Source organism: Colossoma macropomum, unplaced genomic scaffold, assembly GCF_904425465.1.
Source record: "Colossoma macropomum unplaced genomic scaffold, Colossoma_macropomum, whole genome shotgun sequence".
Lineage (NCBI taxonomy): Eukaryota > Metazoa > Chordata > Actinopteri > Characiformes > Serrasalmidae > Colossoma > Colossoma macropomum.
The window spans coordinates 8,851,741-8,868,623 of NW_023494797.1; the positions used below are offsets into that span (position 1 = coordinate 8,851,741).

At 38.0% G+C, this 16,883-nt stretch overlaps 1 protein-coding gene across 3 annotated transcripts in view; it reads left to right on the forward strand.

Moving 5' to 3' along the window:
* Positions 1 to 16,883, forward strand: part of kcnc1a (potassium voltage-gated channel, Shaw-related subfamily, member 1a) — a 53,646-nt gene that overhangs the window by 16,303 nt on the left and 20,460 nt on the right. The window lies entirely within an intron of this gene.

Here is a 16,883-nt window from a genome sequence, read left to right on the forward strand (position 1 = left end):
GATATTTCTGGTTCACAGTTACATAAAATACCTCACACTTTGGTGTCACCTTAGGTTCCCTGAAGAACCTTTTAATGGATGTTTTTTTAAAGTAACACACCAATCTAATGTTATTAGATTGGTGTGTTCCTGTTTTTCAATCTAATCTCTATGTGCCACGGTCCTTAGCATTTGATTGCTTACCAAAGATAATAGTCTTGACAGTGTGACTCACTTATAACAAGTGAGTGACAAGTTTCATGGATTATTCTTCTATATCTCTCCAGAGAACCTTTTGAGCATCTTTATTTCTAAGAATGTATTATACATCGTGATCATTAACCTATTTTACCCTATTTTATTACCCTATTTTAACGTGTCATTAGTGATACATTCAGAGACTTTGGAAATCTCCTTTTTAATTAGTTGAAATCTGCCCCCAAAGTAATTGAGTCATGTGCATATCTACATCAGGCATAGTAAAATGGATCAGCATGTGAACCCTCAGGATCTTCTAGGCCTTCAGAGAATGTTAAATAATATCTGTGAAATAAAGATAACATCTGTAATTTTATTTTATTTTTAATTCATTCATTCATTTATTTTTTGCAATAGATTCATCTTTCTTGTTGTATTCAAACTTTGCAAGTACTGTAGTAATATTCTTATTCCACAGTTAAGTTTTGGAATGGAAAATTAACCTACCAGGAATATTATCACTGTTATGGGTACATACAGCCAAGTTACTTCTGCCATTGGTTAGGCTTCCAGGAACTTACAGGCCTAAAACATCAGCTTAACCACTAAGATAAATAGGAACCAACAGTGGAATCAATCATGTTTTGATTTCCAATGGAATTACCAATTTTATGAGGAAAAAACTCACTTAATGCTTACTGGAAGTCCCAGTGCGTGTCAGTCAGATTTTATAAATGGAAAAAAGTGGCAGCTCTGATTGACAAAGTCACCGTAAAATTGCCACAAGGTTATATGCATGTTAATATGTCTGTTATTAGCTTGAAATGAACCATGCAAGGTATTTTACAAGCTTCAAATGTCAGTGTTTAATCTAGGAGAACCAAAAATGTTAATGTAAATTGCTTTTAGCTTAGCACTAACATATTTCATGATTCACTACTGGTGGGATTGGAGCGTTCTGTAAGCTGCTGGGTTTCTGTGTGCTGTTGTGTGGCACAAACAAATGGAAAATCTACAAAGCTTTGCTAGATCATGTTCCTTACACCTGAAAATAAATATGACAACAGCACTGAGAGTCACATAATTAAAGGAAAAAAATAGATTAAGACTCAAAAATGGACGTTTTTTGCTTCTGCGTTTAAATGATAAATGTTATTCAAAACTGCACCCCCCCCAACATACAAAGATAATAAGTAAGTGAGGTAATGCAGGCTGTGAATACTTGCCTGAATCTGTTTATTAACTCTGGGAATCAAATGTATTAGCACATTATTAAGGATTTGAAGTTAAGGTCGCATTACAAAGTTAAGGTTGCTCAGATATTCAAGCCACAACACAACTGAAGTTCCTCTGGAAGTTGAATTCTAATGGGAGATCCCAGAATAGAACAATGCAAGCAGCTCTTACAACAAAGCACGATTTTAGTGCTGGAGGCAGGAAGTGCTTCTGGAGAGGGATGGAAAAGAGGCTGTGCTTGGGGGACAAATCACGCTCAGCATGTATGTTCCTGTGGAAGCTGCAGGAGAAGGCTGCATTTCTCATTTAGACAAACTCTAATGTATGGTGTAATGAGTATGCAACGTGCTCCTTTTACAGGCTCAACTGGATCTGCAGACAAAAGAGTTGTTGCTATGCAGAGTTGTCGTGGTAACTGGTTCCTCGTCTCATGGCCACCAAAACACAGCCAATGGAGTAACATGAAACCAGACACACAGTCAGATATCAGCTTCTGCTAAAATGCAAATACTCTGTATTGTACATATTTGCCCTGTCATTGGCCTAAAACCAGAAATGATGGAGTGGTATACGTATGATTGGACAGCGTAAAGGTGTACACTTAATGAATATGTACACAGGTGGAATCATTGCAGCTGGATATGAGGAGTAGATTTGACCAATTATTGAAATTAGGCAACTGCCTGTTAGTTTCTATTGTAAGTGTGGTTTGAGTTGACAGTTTTTCTCTTCTTTTTTCATGTGCAGAGAAATGAATCAAAATTATTTACTATAGCAATGAACTGTTTCACGCAAATGTATCAGATAGAAATTAAGTTGAAAATCTTTGGCATATTTCTTTAACACCTTCTGACTTTCTGTTATTGCTGACATACAGCAAAACTGCAGTGATCTTTTCCCATGGAAGGTGAATATGAGTTCTCTAGTATTACTGCTGCTGTGAAAGGTCTGCCATGGGAGCTCTAGTGTGCCTGTAAGTGTACTAATTTTGGGCTTGTGTAGGTGCTGTGTACATTTAGAGTATGTGGGCAGTATAAGTCTATAGGTACAGTGCCGCATGACAAATGTGTGAAAGACCTGAAATTGTGGAATTCTGTTGTTGTTTTACTACATGACATGTTAATTGTGATGCAAGCATTAATTGATTGTATTTATCAGTAGCAATAGACAAACCTGGAAACCCTTAAAACCCATAAAAATGTCCATTAAAGCAAGAGCATGACTCCAGAATGCTAATGGAGTGAAAGGAGCTGATATATTGAATGGAAGTAAATGGCTAAAAAATATACTTAATCTCTTAAATGGCAGGGGCCACCAGCAAGCCCAAAGTTTTATTACACACTTCTAAGAGTAGCTAGCACAAAGAATAGCTTAGCCAGTTTGCAGTGAAGTCCCTGTAGTTACTGAATAATAAGACTTAGTATGTAATAAACAAGGGATTTTAAGCAGTTAAGCATGATTCTAGTTGTTTATGAGGGAACTTTGTTTAGTTTTGGAGAGTAGAAAGATGCACTGCATTAAAAAAACTACCTGTATCCACAGATAGATTGTTAATTTATTTAATTTTTGTAACTTGTGGATTGTTCATAATGTTGGTATTCATGCCCTTATTTAACATTTGTAAATATATATTAAAAAATTCATATACATGTTTTTGTTTGTAGTTTTTACTGATGAATGACATTCACGTGAAGAACCCAAGCATGTCCTGAGTCACTCTTTTAGCTGCTATGGAGCTGAGAGACGGACACAAACAGAGACAGTATGCTACCTAACCCATTAACTGATTTTCATAAAATGGGAATGTCAATAAAACTGTACAAATTTGGTGTAAATTATTGAAATTACTCACAGAGTCATCAATCTTGAACCCTATTGACATTTTCTCACTCATGATGGAATTGAATTCGGATTACTAAGCTGGCAATGGAATATGAACTTAGCTATCCATTGAGCAAAGCAGCTAAACGGACTATGAAAATTACATTGCTACATAAAGATTTTTATAGATTTACATCTTGAGCTCACTTCTGCATCATCACAAAAAGAGCAAAAATCCAAACTGATTCATCTGATTCACTCTTTTTAAAAGCTCAATTACTGTTTATTATATCTATCTATCTACATATATATATATATATATATATATATATATATATATATATATATATATATATACACATAGTGGACATATGTATGACCCCACGTCCTAAAAACAAAGGTGTGTGATGACGCAGATGCAGTATCTGCGTTGGTGGAGGAGGTGACCATGGTTTCCTGCTGGTCCACAGTGGGTACAGTGCTGTTACACATGGCCAGGGCAACTGCTCCACACATGTCCATGCCAGGCCACTAGGGGCTTTGACATGCGTGCCAAGCTCATGTGATATGTGGAGTCCCACACTGCCCCAGGCCTGCCTAAGGTCTTATTTACAATACTTGAATTGGGGGGGGGGTGATGTTAATATGAGACAGTCTTTGTTGTTTTATAAAATGCCTTGATTAATTTACTTTAATCTGTTTGAGTAAACACACAGATACTTAAGTATGCTTCTACTTACTTATGTGCGTAGAAACAGGGGAATCCCCAGATCAACTAAAACCATGTTTTCAAGAGTGCTGTTCAAGCAACGTTATTGGCCGTGGCTAGCACATAATCAGTTCATGAGCAAGTACTAATTCAGTGATAATTGAGAGGTGGCAAAATCACAGTGTTGTGCCCCCAACTCAGAAATGTGGGCAATGTGGGTGCAAACTCACGCTGAGACTAGAACCACATGATTTTCACAGCTCCTCCTGCCAGCCAGCCACAAAGACCTTCTTGGATGCCAGGAATGCATGTTTGCCCACAAGTGAATCAAACAGCCATGCTTTGATGCCTCTTTGTGTTTTATCTTCTCAGATGTCTTAGGGGCACCTGTGCTGATGGCCACATACTTAGAGAGCAGCGGATGGGAGAGCATCATTAGAGCTTTATGGCACTTTAATGAGCACTGCTGTCCAGTGTATGAAAGCACTGAGAGAGCGAGCAAGAGAGAGAGAGAGAGAGTGAGAGAGAGAGAGGGAAGTTGAGCTTGGGCTTCCATAAAAAATGACAGCGGATGAAGGGTGGGTCCAGAAAAGACTGAGCATAAATATTGCATGTTCCTTTTGGAGGTAATCAAAGAAAACAGACAGAATATAATGTGTTCTTGTGGTGCAATAAGCCTACACATGATAACATGTTTTGACCGCACTGACCATAGCTAATTAATCATTTCAATCTGTTTTTTTTTTTATTTCATTTTTTAAGTAGCTGCCATTTACATTTTGAGTTAGAGACAGTAGCTCATCTCTTGCTGCACAGTTTATGTTGGTCATCCTGTAGTCCTTCATCAGTGGTCACAGGACGCTGCCCAAAGGACGCTGTTGGCTAGATATGTTGGTTGGTGGACTATTTTCAGTCCAGCAGTGACAATGAAGTGTTTAAAATCTCCAGCAACACTGCTGTGTCTGATCCACTCGTACCAGCGCAACACACACTAACACACCACCAACACGTCAGTGCCAACGCAGTGCTGAGAATGGTCCACCACTCAAATCATACCTGCTTTGTGGTCCAATTAATCATGTCCAGTCCTGGAGGGCTGGATTTCTGCACAGATTGGTGAGTTTTCTACTCGAGCTTACTGATTCAACTCATCAGTTAATTAACAGGTTTAGTTAGTATGCTAGAGCAGGGAAATGACCATAATGTGCAGGACTCTGATCCCCTCCCCCACCGATGTAAAAGGTAGCTATCATTCTCAAATGATGTAAAACAAACAAACAAATAAGTAATGAGAAAAATGGCATTACAAGATTTTGAGATGACAATGATGATTTATATAAAATAAAAATGTAACGCTACTTCAACTCTCTTTATACTATATCTTTTATATCTACTTTTACAGTATATCGAAGGCTGTTCTCTGAGTGGCCACTATCCTTTCTTCATTAACGTGCTGTCAGTGGGGACTTTTGCTTGGATAAGATAAAGCTAACTGAGGGCTCACTCTGCATTAAGAAAATAATTATGGCCAATGTACAGATGCATTATGGCAGTCCTTTCTGTGCACATGCCATCTCCGCTGACCAGCCAGGCCGAGTAATGCAAGGCTAGAGTGGAATACGTTTATGAATTATTGCAAACCAATGCAGCTTGGGCACGCAGATTCAGTATCATGTATTCAAATATTCTCATACATAAAGTGCTGTAGAAAGCATCTGGTTAAACTGCTACTGTCTTTTGTTTGCCTGTTACATCCAACACACCTTTTTTCAAGAGTTTAATACCTTGGAATCCCTGCAGTTACTACTGAATTGGAGTCCCTGTAGTTACTGAATAATAAGCCTTAGTATGAAATAAGCCTGGGCTTTTAAGGGGTTAAACAAAGAAACTTTTAACATGAATAATTTAGGTGCATGTGCACAATTTGAACACAGAGCAGAACTGGACTTTCCAGTAGTCTAAACACACTGATAGCACACATAAGATAGTCTGAAGAAAGTAAGTGGAAAGTCGACATCTTAATGGCAGAGAAACAAAACTGCTGATAGTGAAAGACAGGTGCTAGTGTCCTCATCTACCATCTAGAGTCGGCCAGCACTGAATGTTATCAGACTTCCAGAGTTCACACTGAAGCCTCCTTGCATGCTCTATTTTGAAACAGTGTAACGTCAGCCAGGACAGTGACGTCTGGGAGAAAACTATAGAACATCAGAAATAGAACATTCTGTTACTCTGAAAGAAACTCCTGCCTGAAGCACAATATCAACACTAGAATAGAGTCGTTAGAAAGGATGTGTTCTTGATGTGGATTAAATATTCTTGTTTCATATTTCACACTCAGTAGCTGATTCTCTTAGCTCTACTGCACTTCTGTCTTGTAACGGCACTTTGTCATTCTAATTTTATTTTTATTTTGATTTTTAATTTTAATGATTCTTCTCTTTTAAGCTCTATTGTTTTAATTATGTTTTAATCATGTTTCTGATTTCTATTCTCCTTTAATTTTTACATTTTTACTTTTTAAATTATAATTTGAATTATCTTTGTATTTTATCATTTGTAAAGCACTTTGAATGACTGCAGTGTATAAAAGGTGCCGTATACATATTGCACCTTTCAACCTCCCAACTTTGTATCTCCATTCGTTTTTCAGTTTTTTAACATAATTGAAGATTGCTGTTGCCTTTTACATTGTGTGTAAATTTCATGATAAATGGACCAAAACTCCTCCTTCTGTAAAGTTTGGAGATACAAGGTTTTGTTCTGACAAGAGCAATACATACACACACACACACACACACACACACATATATATATATATATATATATTCAATTCCACACAGTGATGTTCACACAGAGTCAGAGATATTCTTCTGTTACTGTTTGCTTTGCTGGCCATGCTGTGTCACTTTATGCAGTTGCAGCCATGCACGCTTAAGGGGCAGGTTGTTCTCTAGAGCGGTAGCACCACTAGCTTCATGTACAATACACATTCTGGGGATGTTTTAACTTGCAAAGGCTGCAAACAGTGTGAAAAAGCTGCAGAAATGTGCAGCTTTGCTGGTGGCAATCAAGATGTCATTATCAAATTTCTGTGGTTTACTCTTATTTTCAGCTCTTTTTATGGCTTTAGTGTTGTGGGTCACCAGTTGAAACCGCAATGGTAGATGACCCTTCAGTAGCAATTAAAGATTTTTCATAGAACTGAATATCCAAGCCAAGAACCATTCAGAAATCATGAGTGTACTTTACTACATTTGCATCAGAGTGAATGCAGAAAGCAGAATTGCTCTTGGCCTTCTACTACTGTTCCTTAGCGTGGTCCATGAGTAGGATTTTATTACCAATCAGGTGTGTCTGACTACTTACTAAACCCCCTCAACCCCATCGCACCCTCCCTTTTGCCTTTCCCACCCGCCACCACCGCCCAAGCAGTCTCATTTCACTCCCCTCCAAAGAGAATCATGACCCATGACATTTATGAAAGGCCAGCACTGGTCTCCAATGGCCAGATCTCTGACCCCTCTCTGGCAGCCCTGTAGCCCCAGGGACATTGGCTCATGTGTGGAGGATCCCTACAGAGTGAGTCTGATGGCAGTATTAGCACTGTAGGCCATGCCTTAAAGGACAGGCATCAAACAGTACCTTTGTCGGGGGTGCTGTCAGTAGTTTCCACAGCCACAGCCCTTTGATGCCTCTTCGTGCTTGTCCACCAATAGAGAAGAAACATCATTTTCAACTTGCGCAGACACAGAAACACAACCAAGTACAGTCAGGCACTCTCAATGGGTCTAAAACATACAGCTACAGCCGCACAGACAGAGCCCCAAATGTGGGTGCAACGCAACGTTGGGTTACATAAGAGAACGTGACAGGCTTTCATCTCCAGGAAGCGAGGTAGAACGAGAGAAAGAGGTGGAGAAAGAGAGAGGTGATGTAAGGGAGAAAGGGGGAGGCTGCTGTGCTATTTTTGAGACACTTGAGCAAGGTTCTCTCTCTCTCTCTCTCTCTGTCTCTGTCTCTGTCTCTCTCCCTTGCACTGTCTCTCTGTCTGTCTCTCTTGCTGCAAACCTTGCAAAACAGCACAGCTCAGGCACAAAGGCCACTTAACACAGTGCACTAATGACAACTCAACTGTTTTTATCTTTATTTCTAAAATTATCGTTACCATTAAATGCTGCCCGTAGCCTTAAAAGAGTTCATATCATGGCAAACTGAATTTTCTTTGCATTTTTGAAAACATGTTGTTAAACAGTTAAAACATACTGTTCATACTACAGTCCATATGTCCCATATACAGAAACTTTGCTGCCAAAATGGCCCATTTTGAGTTCCTTGATTTTGTGATGTCACAAAAACCAACACAGTTTAACTCCACTGCATTTAAGTTATAAGCATTGTTTCAGCCAGTCAGAGCAGAGACCATTAACATACAGTATGCAAGTCTTAAAGGCACAGAAACAGATTTAACACTACACAGAAAAAAGGGTACTGTCTAGGTATATTTTAGCATCCCAAGATACAAATAGTGTAAATAATCACTAGGATTTAAACATTAGCTAATAATTTCTAACCTACCATATTCAGACATGCAAACTTTCAAGCAGTGAAAAAGGTGATGTTCAGAAACCAACCCTCTATAGGGGATTTTGAGGCAGGTCCCATGAAAATGAAGCATTCTGATATACCCTGAGAATAAAATACAGGGAAAGATGTAATTGTGGTAAAATGATTCAGTTCATTGAGTTCATGTCAAAAACTGTACAGCTTTCAAGATATTTTGACTTATTTGTTAAAAAACTATTGCACACCATATCAAGGTCAAAAGATCAGTGTGTACGAAACATTGGCAAACATATGCTTTTGCCTTTTTCTTAACAATTATTATAAAAACACCCCCAACATTCCTGTTCTACCAGCTAACAGACCTGTAATAACTGCATAAAGTGTGTTGTGATTGGACCCCAGTTATTGCCAGTTGGAGTTTAATTTGTAGGCGGTCATTTAGCTCTAAGCAGACAGTTCACATAAATTAATGTTTCCTACATCAATTTCAGACAAAAGCAAAGTGGTAGCTGTTTGCCTTTGTTACAAACAATGATAATGTGCACATATTAATATGTTGCACTGCCATTCAAAAGCTGCTGAAGAAAGAAATCATATATATGAAAGCGAAACTTCACTACTTTCTTGAAACTTTGTATGTATATACAAAAAGGTGAATTTCACAGGAAGTTTGCATATCAAAAAGTGGTATGCATGTAGGTGTTGAGTAACAGTAAAGGGGCACTTAAGATCAGATTTTTACTAGGGTCAGTGGTCCTGTGGCCCCACCCCTAAATCCATCTATGCTGACGACCACAGTGACAGTGTTTGTACCCTGAAAGGTTTCTTTTTTTTGAAAGTGCAAGTATGGTGGCCAACACGACCCATTGCACAGTACAATTAAAAAACAGGTTGCAAACTCATAAAGATGCTGCAAACTCCAAAACGCTTTCATCAATATATCTACACCTGAACTACGTTTCAGAAATGCACTAAAAACTCAGAAAACACATGCAACTTCAGGAATGCTGCAAAGCCAGTCACAACACTATGAAAGTGAGGCACAACAGAATGGAAATATATCAAGAAGACTCTCAAAGGTGATGAAATACCTGTGCTGGAAAATCACTGACAGAAGTTCATAGGACCACCAACTCAAAGTTCATGATTAACTTGGCTGGCTAGTTGGTGTTTTCTGAGTTTGCAGAGCATCTATGAATTTGCAGCTTGTCATGTGAAAATGAATTATGAAAGGTTTTGGCACATTAACCCCACATTAGTGGAAATCAGGGAAAAAATGCAATACATTGTAGGATTCAGACAGGAACATCAGACAGGAAGTCAGCGCACATGTTACATTACATTACAGTAATTTTTATGCTTGCCTTATTGCTGTGAGAGTGTGTGTGTGTCCATACCATTGATTTCCATTAGCCCATTTCATGCAGATAAGACAATATCAGTGCCTGATTCACAATGCTACAATGCTATAATGCAACTGGAAGTCTGCATAAGGTTGGCCACTCAAGTGGTGGAAATACTCAAAGGTATAACATTACTAATCTCTGCTTCATCCCCTTCAGATTTAAGAGCCTAATTGCAGTGAACGTTCTTAAATGCATTGACTTTATTGTGCTACAGATAGAGCTTTTATCCTAAAACACAATGACTATAGACATTAGGCAGCTACTGACTTTGCTCATAAGCGCAGAAAGTTTCAGCTAGAACCCGGCAAGCTTAAAATCTCAGCAATAATAACTCACTCCTTTTGTCTGCTGAGTATTTTTAATTTTCAGTGTTGAGAATTGAAGCTTGGAAGCCACATTGTGTGTAATGGTACATATAAAAAAGTGAGTTTTTCATTTTTTACAGATGTGATCCATTCGTTGTGGTAGAATTTCTAAAAATTGCTGATCGTAGCTAAAGAATCACATAAACAATTATGAAAAAATATAGCTCTACAATAAAGTTTGCTGCAATTCATTCATTAATTGATTTGTTGCCTTTATAGTATAAATGAATGAATTTTAGAGTAAAGTGGTAACCATGACTATTACCACTAGGCTGCCTGTTTGGGCCATGAATGTTAAAAATGAGGAAAAAAAACACCTTTAAAGTTATGCTAACATCCCTATGAGCTTTCTTACAATATGTTAGAACTAAGCTAACAGTGATGCACTTGAACAAAGTTGGCCGTTCTAGGTTAAACATAGACATTTGAAGCTTGTAAAAGACATTCAATATGATTCCTTTGAACAGATATTAGCATATATTGCCCTGCATGTTGTGGTTTTACAGTGATTCATTTAACAAAGAGCCCAAAGAGGTGCTCCCTTACTGATTTCTAACTGACAGAAACCTAATGATGCAGCTACTCCTTGTATTTGTAGTCAATGACATATAAAAAAATATTTAATAGTATCCCCATGCTTGTTGTTTTTAGGCTATTTATGCATTAATTCAATGCATTCATTTATCCAATCATGCTTTAATTTCCAAAGGACAGTACCAAATTTGTAAGAAATTAGCCTTATTCTATTAGCTTAGTACTCCTCTGTGTGATTTTTAACTTTCCTTTGTACTACTGAACTGTTTAGTCTGTTAGCACAAGTGCTACAATGTGACCAGCCTGAACTGAAAGTTTGACAGACATAGCAACAATAACTAATGGAGGCAGGGTTTTCTCAGAATTTTGCAAATGTCATTAATTTCGCCCTATTTGCCAAAAGCTTAAAATCTGTATTTGTTGTTATATGAAAGAATACTATTGTGAACTTTCACATCTTACGTAAGTGGCAGTCACTAGTTTGTCCCTATTAGATCATGTATATGTTAGTTATGAAGACAGTGAGAGGTGAGCTGTGGTCTTGGTACACTTAGATTAGCCTGTGAGATGGGGGGTGTACGCAGAGTGTTTTGTCTCGCTGTAAGATTCCATGCGTGGGACTTGCGTGGGGGTTTGCACAAGGCCTGTACGAGGCTGTGTTCACCTGTAGAGCACACAAGGACACACTGAGGAAAAAAATAATAATAACTTGCTACACTTGATGAAAAAAAGAGTGAAAATGAAATTATTTACTCTAGAAATCATTTCCAGTTCTACAGTAAGTTATGCTGTAATTGTAAAGGAGTAGCGCTCAGGAGTGATCGTTTTGCTGTCTTTTAAGCAAACGAAAATTATACCTGACCTTTTTTCCTTTATTACTTTATGTCCTTGGTAATGTTAAGCACAATTCATCATATAATATCGTTTAAAAAATACAATTTCTGTTTTCTCGTAATCTTCCATCAAAATCTTTCGAGTTTTGATTACATCACTGTGCATCAGCAGTTGGGGAAAATAATATTAATCGATAATATGTTTCACCTCCCCATCCCATCACCCCACCCATCATTAAGTGAAATGGTCAGAGACCCTCCCTGATACCATATTTCACTCTGAAATATGTCATGGAGTGGAAGGGAGAACGGTCATTATTTCCAATTCGCTTTAAAAATGCTGAAAGTTCTGTTGTCATACAGTACCATTGCAAGATGAATTTGAGAGTAAGAAAGGTTGGAAACGTCTGTAAGGATTGACGTCATGGGCTGAATCAGTTGATTTCTTCATATTTCACACCGATCAGATCAGATTGATGTCGTTACTCTTGAGAGCTCATTATGTCAGTCACTTGGAGACAGTTTCCCATAGCAATGATGCTTGCTGCTCGTGACGAGAGACACAGAGAGAGAGAGAGAGAGAGAGAGAGAGAGAGAGACAGAGAGAGAGAGAGAGAGAGAGAGAGAGAGAGAGAGAGAGAGAGAGAGACTCAAAGCCCTATCTATCTGTTTCTGAATTTCTCCAAATCTATCTGTCCATTGTTGGCAATCAACCCCTTAAGACCAACCTTATTAATCAGTCATTAAGCTCTTAAGGCCAAAGCAAAAAAGTGGCTATTTCCGCTGTTTAATCTACTCTTCTCTGTTAATAACACGATGTCTCAATGCTGTTGTGGCATCTGTTTGATATGCAAAGAACATCATCTAACAGGCAAACACTGGATTTTTTTTATTATTTGTGTCACGAACTTGCTTCTTGATCAAGCAAATACATGCATAACAGGAATATAACTCACAGCTCAGACACCTTTTGTCATTACTCTGATTAAGCCAGTCTATAATAAGTGCTAACCGATGCAAATTTGATTCTGAATGTATTTGTTTGCTGGCTTGGAAACAACAATGGATCCAAAAATAAAGGCTGCTTTGGGCTTCTTTTAGACAGTGATATACTGTAGCATTCAGAATGTTACACTTCCACAAGCTGGTCTATTTTGCCATGTCGAACATGGTCATGCACAAGTTGAAACTACTCTGGTGGCAGTGTTACCAAAGACTCTGAATGTATCATGACATGTTAGGTTTAATATGACTGATAGAAAACCCTTTTATTTAAAAACTACTATGAATTATTCAGTACTAAGTTTAAAATTGTCATGTAAGTTGTTCAGTTTTGAGAGTGAAGAGTGGAAATCTGAAACAATTTGCTTACGAGGTTAAAACAGATATGACTGCTGACTGACGTACGTAAAATACCAAAGTTTTACAGTAAGTCAGTATGTAATGGTTGTATACAGTATAGCCAGCAAATGTTAGCCAGCAGCTCTACAGGCTTTAAATGATGAAGCAGAAAAGACATAAAACAATTTCTTTCCCAATCATATGGTGGAATTCTACAGGGAAAATATGAAGAAAAATATTTTTTACAATTTCCTTCAAATCCCTGTGATTTTTCTGAATTATTTATATTAAGATGTAACCCAATCAGAACGGAGAGAGAGAGAGAGAGAGAGCACATTCCTCTTGTTTTGTGAGATAGTTCCAGTCCTCTGGTGCTGAAGGCTGCTACAGATGGTACATTTGTGCTGCAATTTCATCAGACTCATTACTGCACATTGTAGAAAGGCCTGCAGCTTGCAAAGCATTCAGCTCCAATTATGCCTGCCAATAGCCATCTCTGGCTTTGGGATCCATATTTATAGCCACTGCCTGTCGTCAGATAGTGTGTTTAAATGTTTACGCATTTGGATGCTTGTTTGTTTGTCAACTAGATACATGCATGTATCACATACATGAAATACAGGCCCACAGTATACCAACCCTTTATTGCTTCATTGTGCACTGAGCATTTTCTGCTTGTTCAATAATTTATAGCCCTCCCACATGTCACTTTTAGGCATCTCTGCTCTTTGGGATCTAATAGCTACGCAGAAAGTGGTGCAGTTTGTTGTGCAAGGTCTTTCGACCAGCTGTAATTTATTTATTTATAAATTTACAATCTCAGTATAGTACTGATAACTGTTCTATTTGAGGCCTTTGCTGCTAAAATTTCTGTGACAAAGTTTCTAGATACTAAATAGAGAAACAAATACCCTTATTTACTTCATTTTAAAAACCCTGTATTTTAAAAAGCCATTCATGGAGAAGAGGTACATTCAGGCCATTGTAAGACAAAATAGTACATAAAGAAAACTTACTTTTTCAAGTTTACTGCTATTTTACCATTATCAACATTACATATAAATCTCAGAGGACACATGTAGGTTCACTGGTCAAATGGATAGCAAATAAAATGGCTATTTGCATTATAGATATTGACTCCTGGTTCCTATCACCACCACTGTAAAGGAAAACCGGCAGTAAGCTTCTCTACAGTGCACTTTGATTTCACATCAAACCGTTCTCAATTACTTTGTTTACGTCTCAGTGATTGAATTTTGCAGAAATTGTGATAATTGTTGGAATTTCCCTTTAACATAGGGGACACATCATTTTACTTGACCTATCCATTTTATATTGTTTATTTCGTGAGTTTCTTAAGGTTCGTTCTGATGTCCAGTATACAATAGTGCAAGCATAAATGCCTGCAACAGCATAAGCATTAATACATCACCAGTGTGCTGTGTCCTTCCTTGACAAGTTCAGGAGCTCAGGGAATAAGTAGTAAATCAGTGCGTCCTACACTGCTAGACTGTGTGCACACCATGGGTATGCAGCGATGAGGTAATGTTTGTGCTGAACTTCTTGTACTTTTAACTTGCTCAACTAAACTTTTCACACTGACATCTACTCTACCTTAAGCAGTACTTGACCACACCTCAGGTCTACACCAACATCACACCACTCTTCCTCCTCACGTGTGCACTGTGACTCAGGATAGGGATCTTTAGTATTGTAGTGGTGTTAAGTGGAGTTACACAACATCCATTACCCACCTCTGGCTGCCAGACTAATCTTTATAGCCCCATTCAAAATCCTCTGAGCGCAAGAGTGGAGTGCATAGTCACCAGAGAAAACATGCTGCCTTTATTTACAGTCTGAAGCTAAAGGATTATAACCACTAGAGGAAAGATGGTCTGTTCTCCCGAATCATAGCCTGCCTTAATAAAAATGAACAAAAAGACAATGGAAACTTGTCTTTAACTCATTAAATTTCCAGACTTATGACATCCTACGGCTGACTATTCAGTAATTTATTGAAACATAATACATAATGATTGAGCTTAAATTTAAGTTAACTTGTTCATAAGTTATAAGTTGTAGGAATAAGGATTGGAGGCTTGGACCTTCCATTGTCAGCAAAATGTTTACACTATTTTCCACTTATCCCAGATGAGATCGATCAGCCTAGATTATAAGGCAGAGTTATAAGGCTAATGTTGCTAACAAACACTAGAAGTCAGTAATCACCCAAATCTTTTCTGCAAATATATCAGTCTCTATCAATACTCAATACTATCTATACTCTTAACCCACTCAAACTGCATCCAGGTTTTCATTAAAGTCACTTACTGTGAACTATGAATTATGAAAATGCAAAACCTCATACTGAAGATCTGTTTTTAAATAGAAATAACAGAAATTGCAAACATAATCTATCCATATGTGCCATGTGGCATGGGTGCACGTAATGGGAAATCAGAACACTGCACAGCATTCATGTAGGCCTGGATGTGGTTTGAGCAGGTTGAGAGAAGTTCTGGGGATGTCTTTACAGAAAAGATTTGGATAACTTTATTTTTTGCATGTGTAAACAATGTTAGCATCGTAGCTCAAGCACTAAACTAAAGAAGCAAAACTTGGACACCAAACATGTCTTGGCTGATCGACTACATCTGGGGTAAGCCAAAAGTTTTGTAAAAAATTGATTTTTTCTCATAACCATTCCGACGAAGATGATCTTGCACTGAAAATAGGGGAGAAACTTTTAGTGAGACAAAATGTAGTGAATCTTTTTGTCCAAAAATATTCCATGGCCATTGGCACTGCTACATTTAATGCTTTGTGCAGTGTTCTTTCCCAGGAGTCTTCTCTTATAATTTTACATGAGGTGAAAAAACACATATAATGGATTTGAGGACATTCCTCCATGCAAAATATTTGGTCCTTGCTTGTGGGCTCTTCTATTCAAGATACTTCACAAGTTAGGACTAGAGTTTTACAAATTTGCCTCAATGAATAATAAGATAAAGCTAATACATTTTTATGACCTTTTTCACTTTCTGGGGGTTGGTACTAATTCTGGAGAGCACTGTAGTTAAAAGATCTGCACTACAGACTACAAGACTAGAAGAAATGTAGCTTTTTCATCTCTTGCGGAAATCTGACCTCAGGGTATGTAGGGGCAGTGTAGTACTCTCAAATGTGCTCCATTAGAGCTGCATCTGGCACCCTGGAAGCTCAGCTGGACTAGTTATATGTGCATTTCACTTTTTGATGCTGTGAGTTATTGGAGAGAGTTGAAAGTACAGACAGCTAGACTTGCAAAATGCAGTATCAAAGGGAAAGATGATCAAAGATTAGTGCACCAGACCTTGCAAAATGATTGCTAATTCTTGGGTTATGTTTATGTGTTTTGGTCTTTTGGTCAAGGCCCGATCTAGCCCACCTCCAGTGTCATGAACCAACTTTACTGTAGATTTCAATTTGCTTCTAACTATATGCTTAGCAAAAAAAAGCCCATGTGAATCCGAACTCATAATTTGTTTTCATTGTGTAACAAGACTTTTTTAAAGTGAAGCATAAAATCAGAGAGGACCTCTGAGCTAGCTGAGTATTTTCTCACGGTGATAGGGTGAGGGTTTGGGGTGGTGGAAGGGGGAGGTGAAACATGATATTACTGGTTAATTGAGCAAGGCTCTATCTGGCTACCTCGGTTGCTGGCTTTGTTTAAATAGCAGTGAGTGGTGCAGCGTCTTTTTTTAACCATCTTCAAAATCAAAATAACTTTTTGGTCAACTCTTTTTAGTCAGCAGGGGAGTCACACCATGATTTTTAAGCTGTTCAAAATCACTTTATATAGCACACACCATGCCTCAGCCATGCCTGCTTTACCACCAGTGCAGTATCTCTGGAC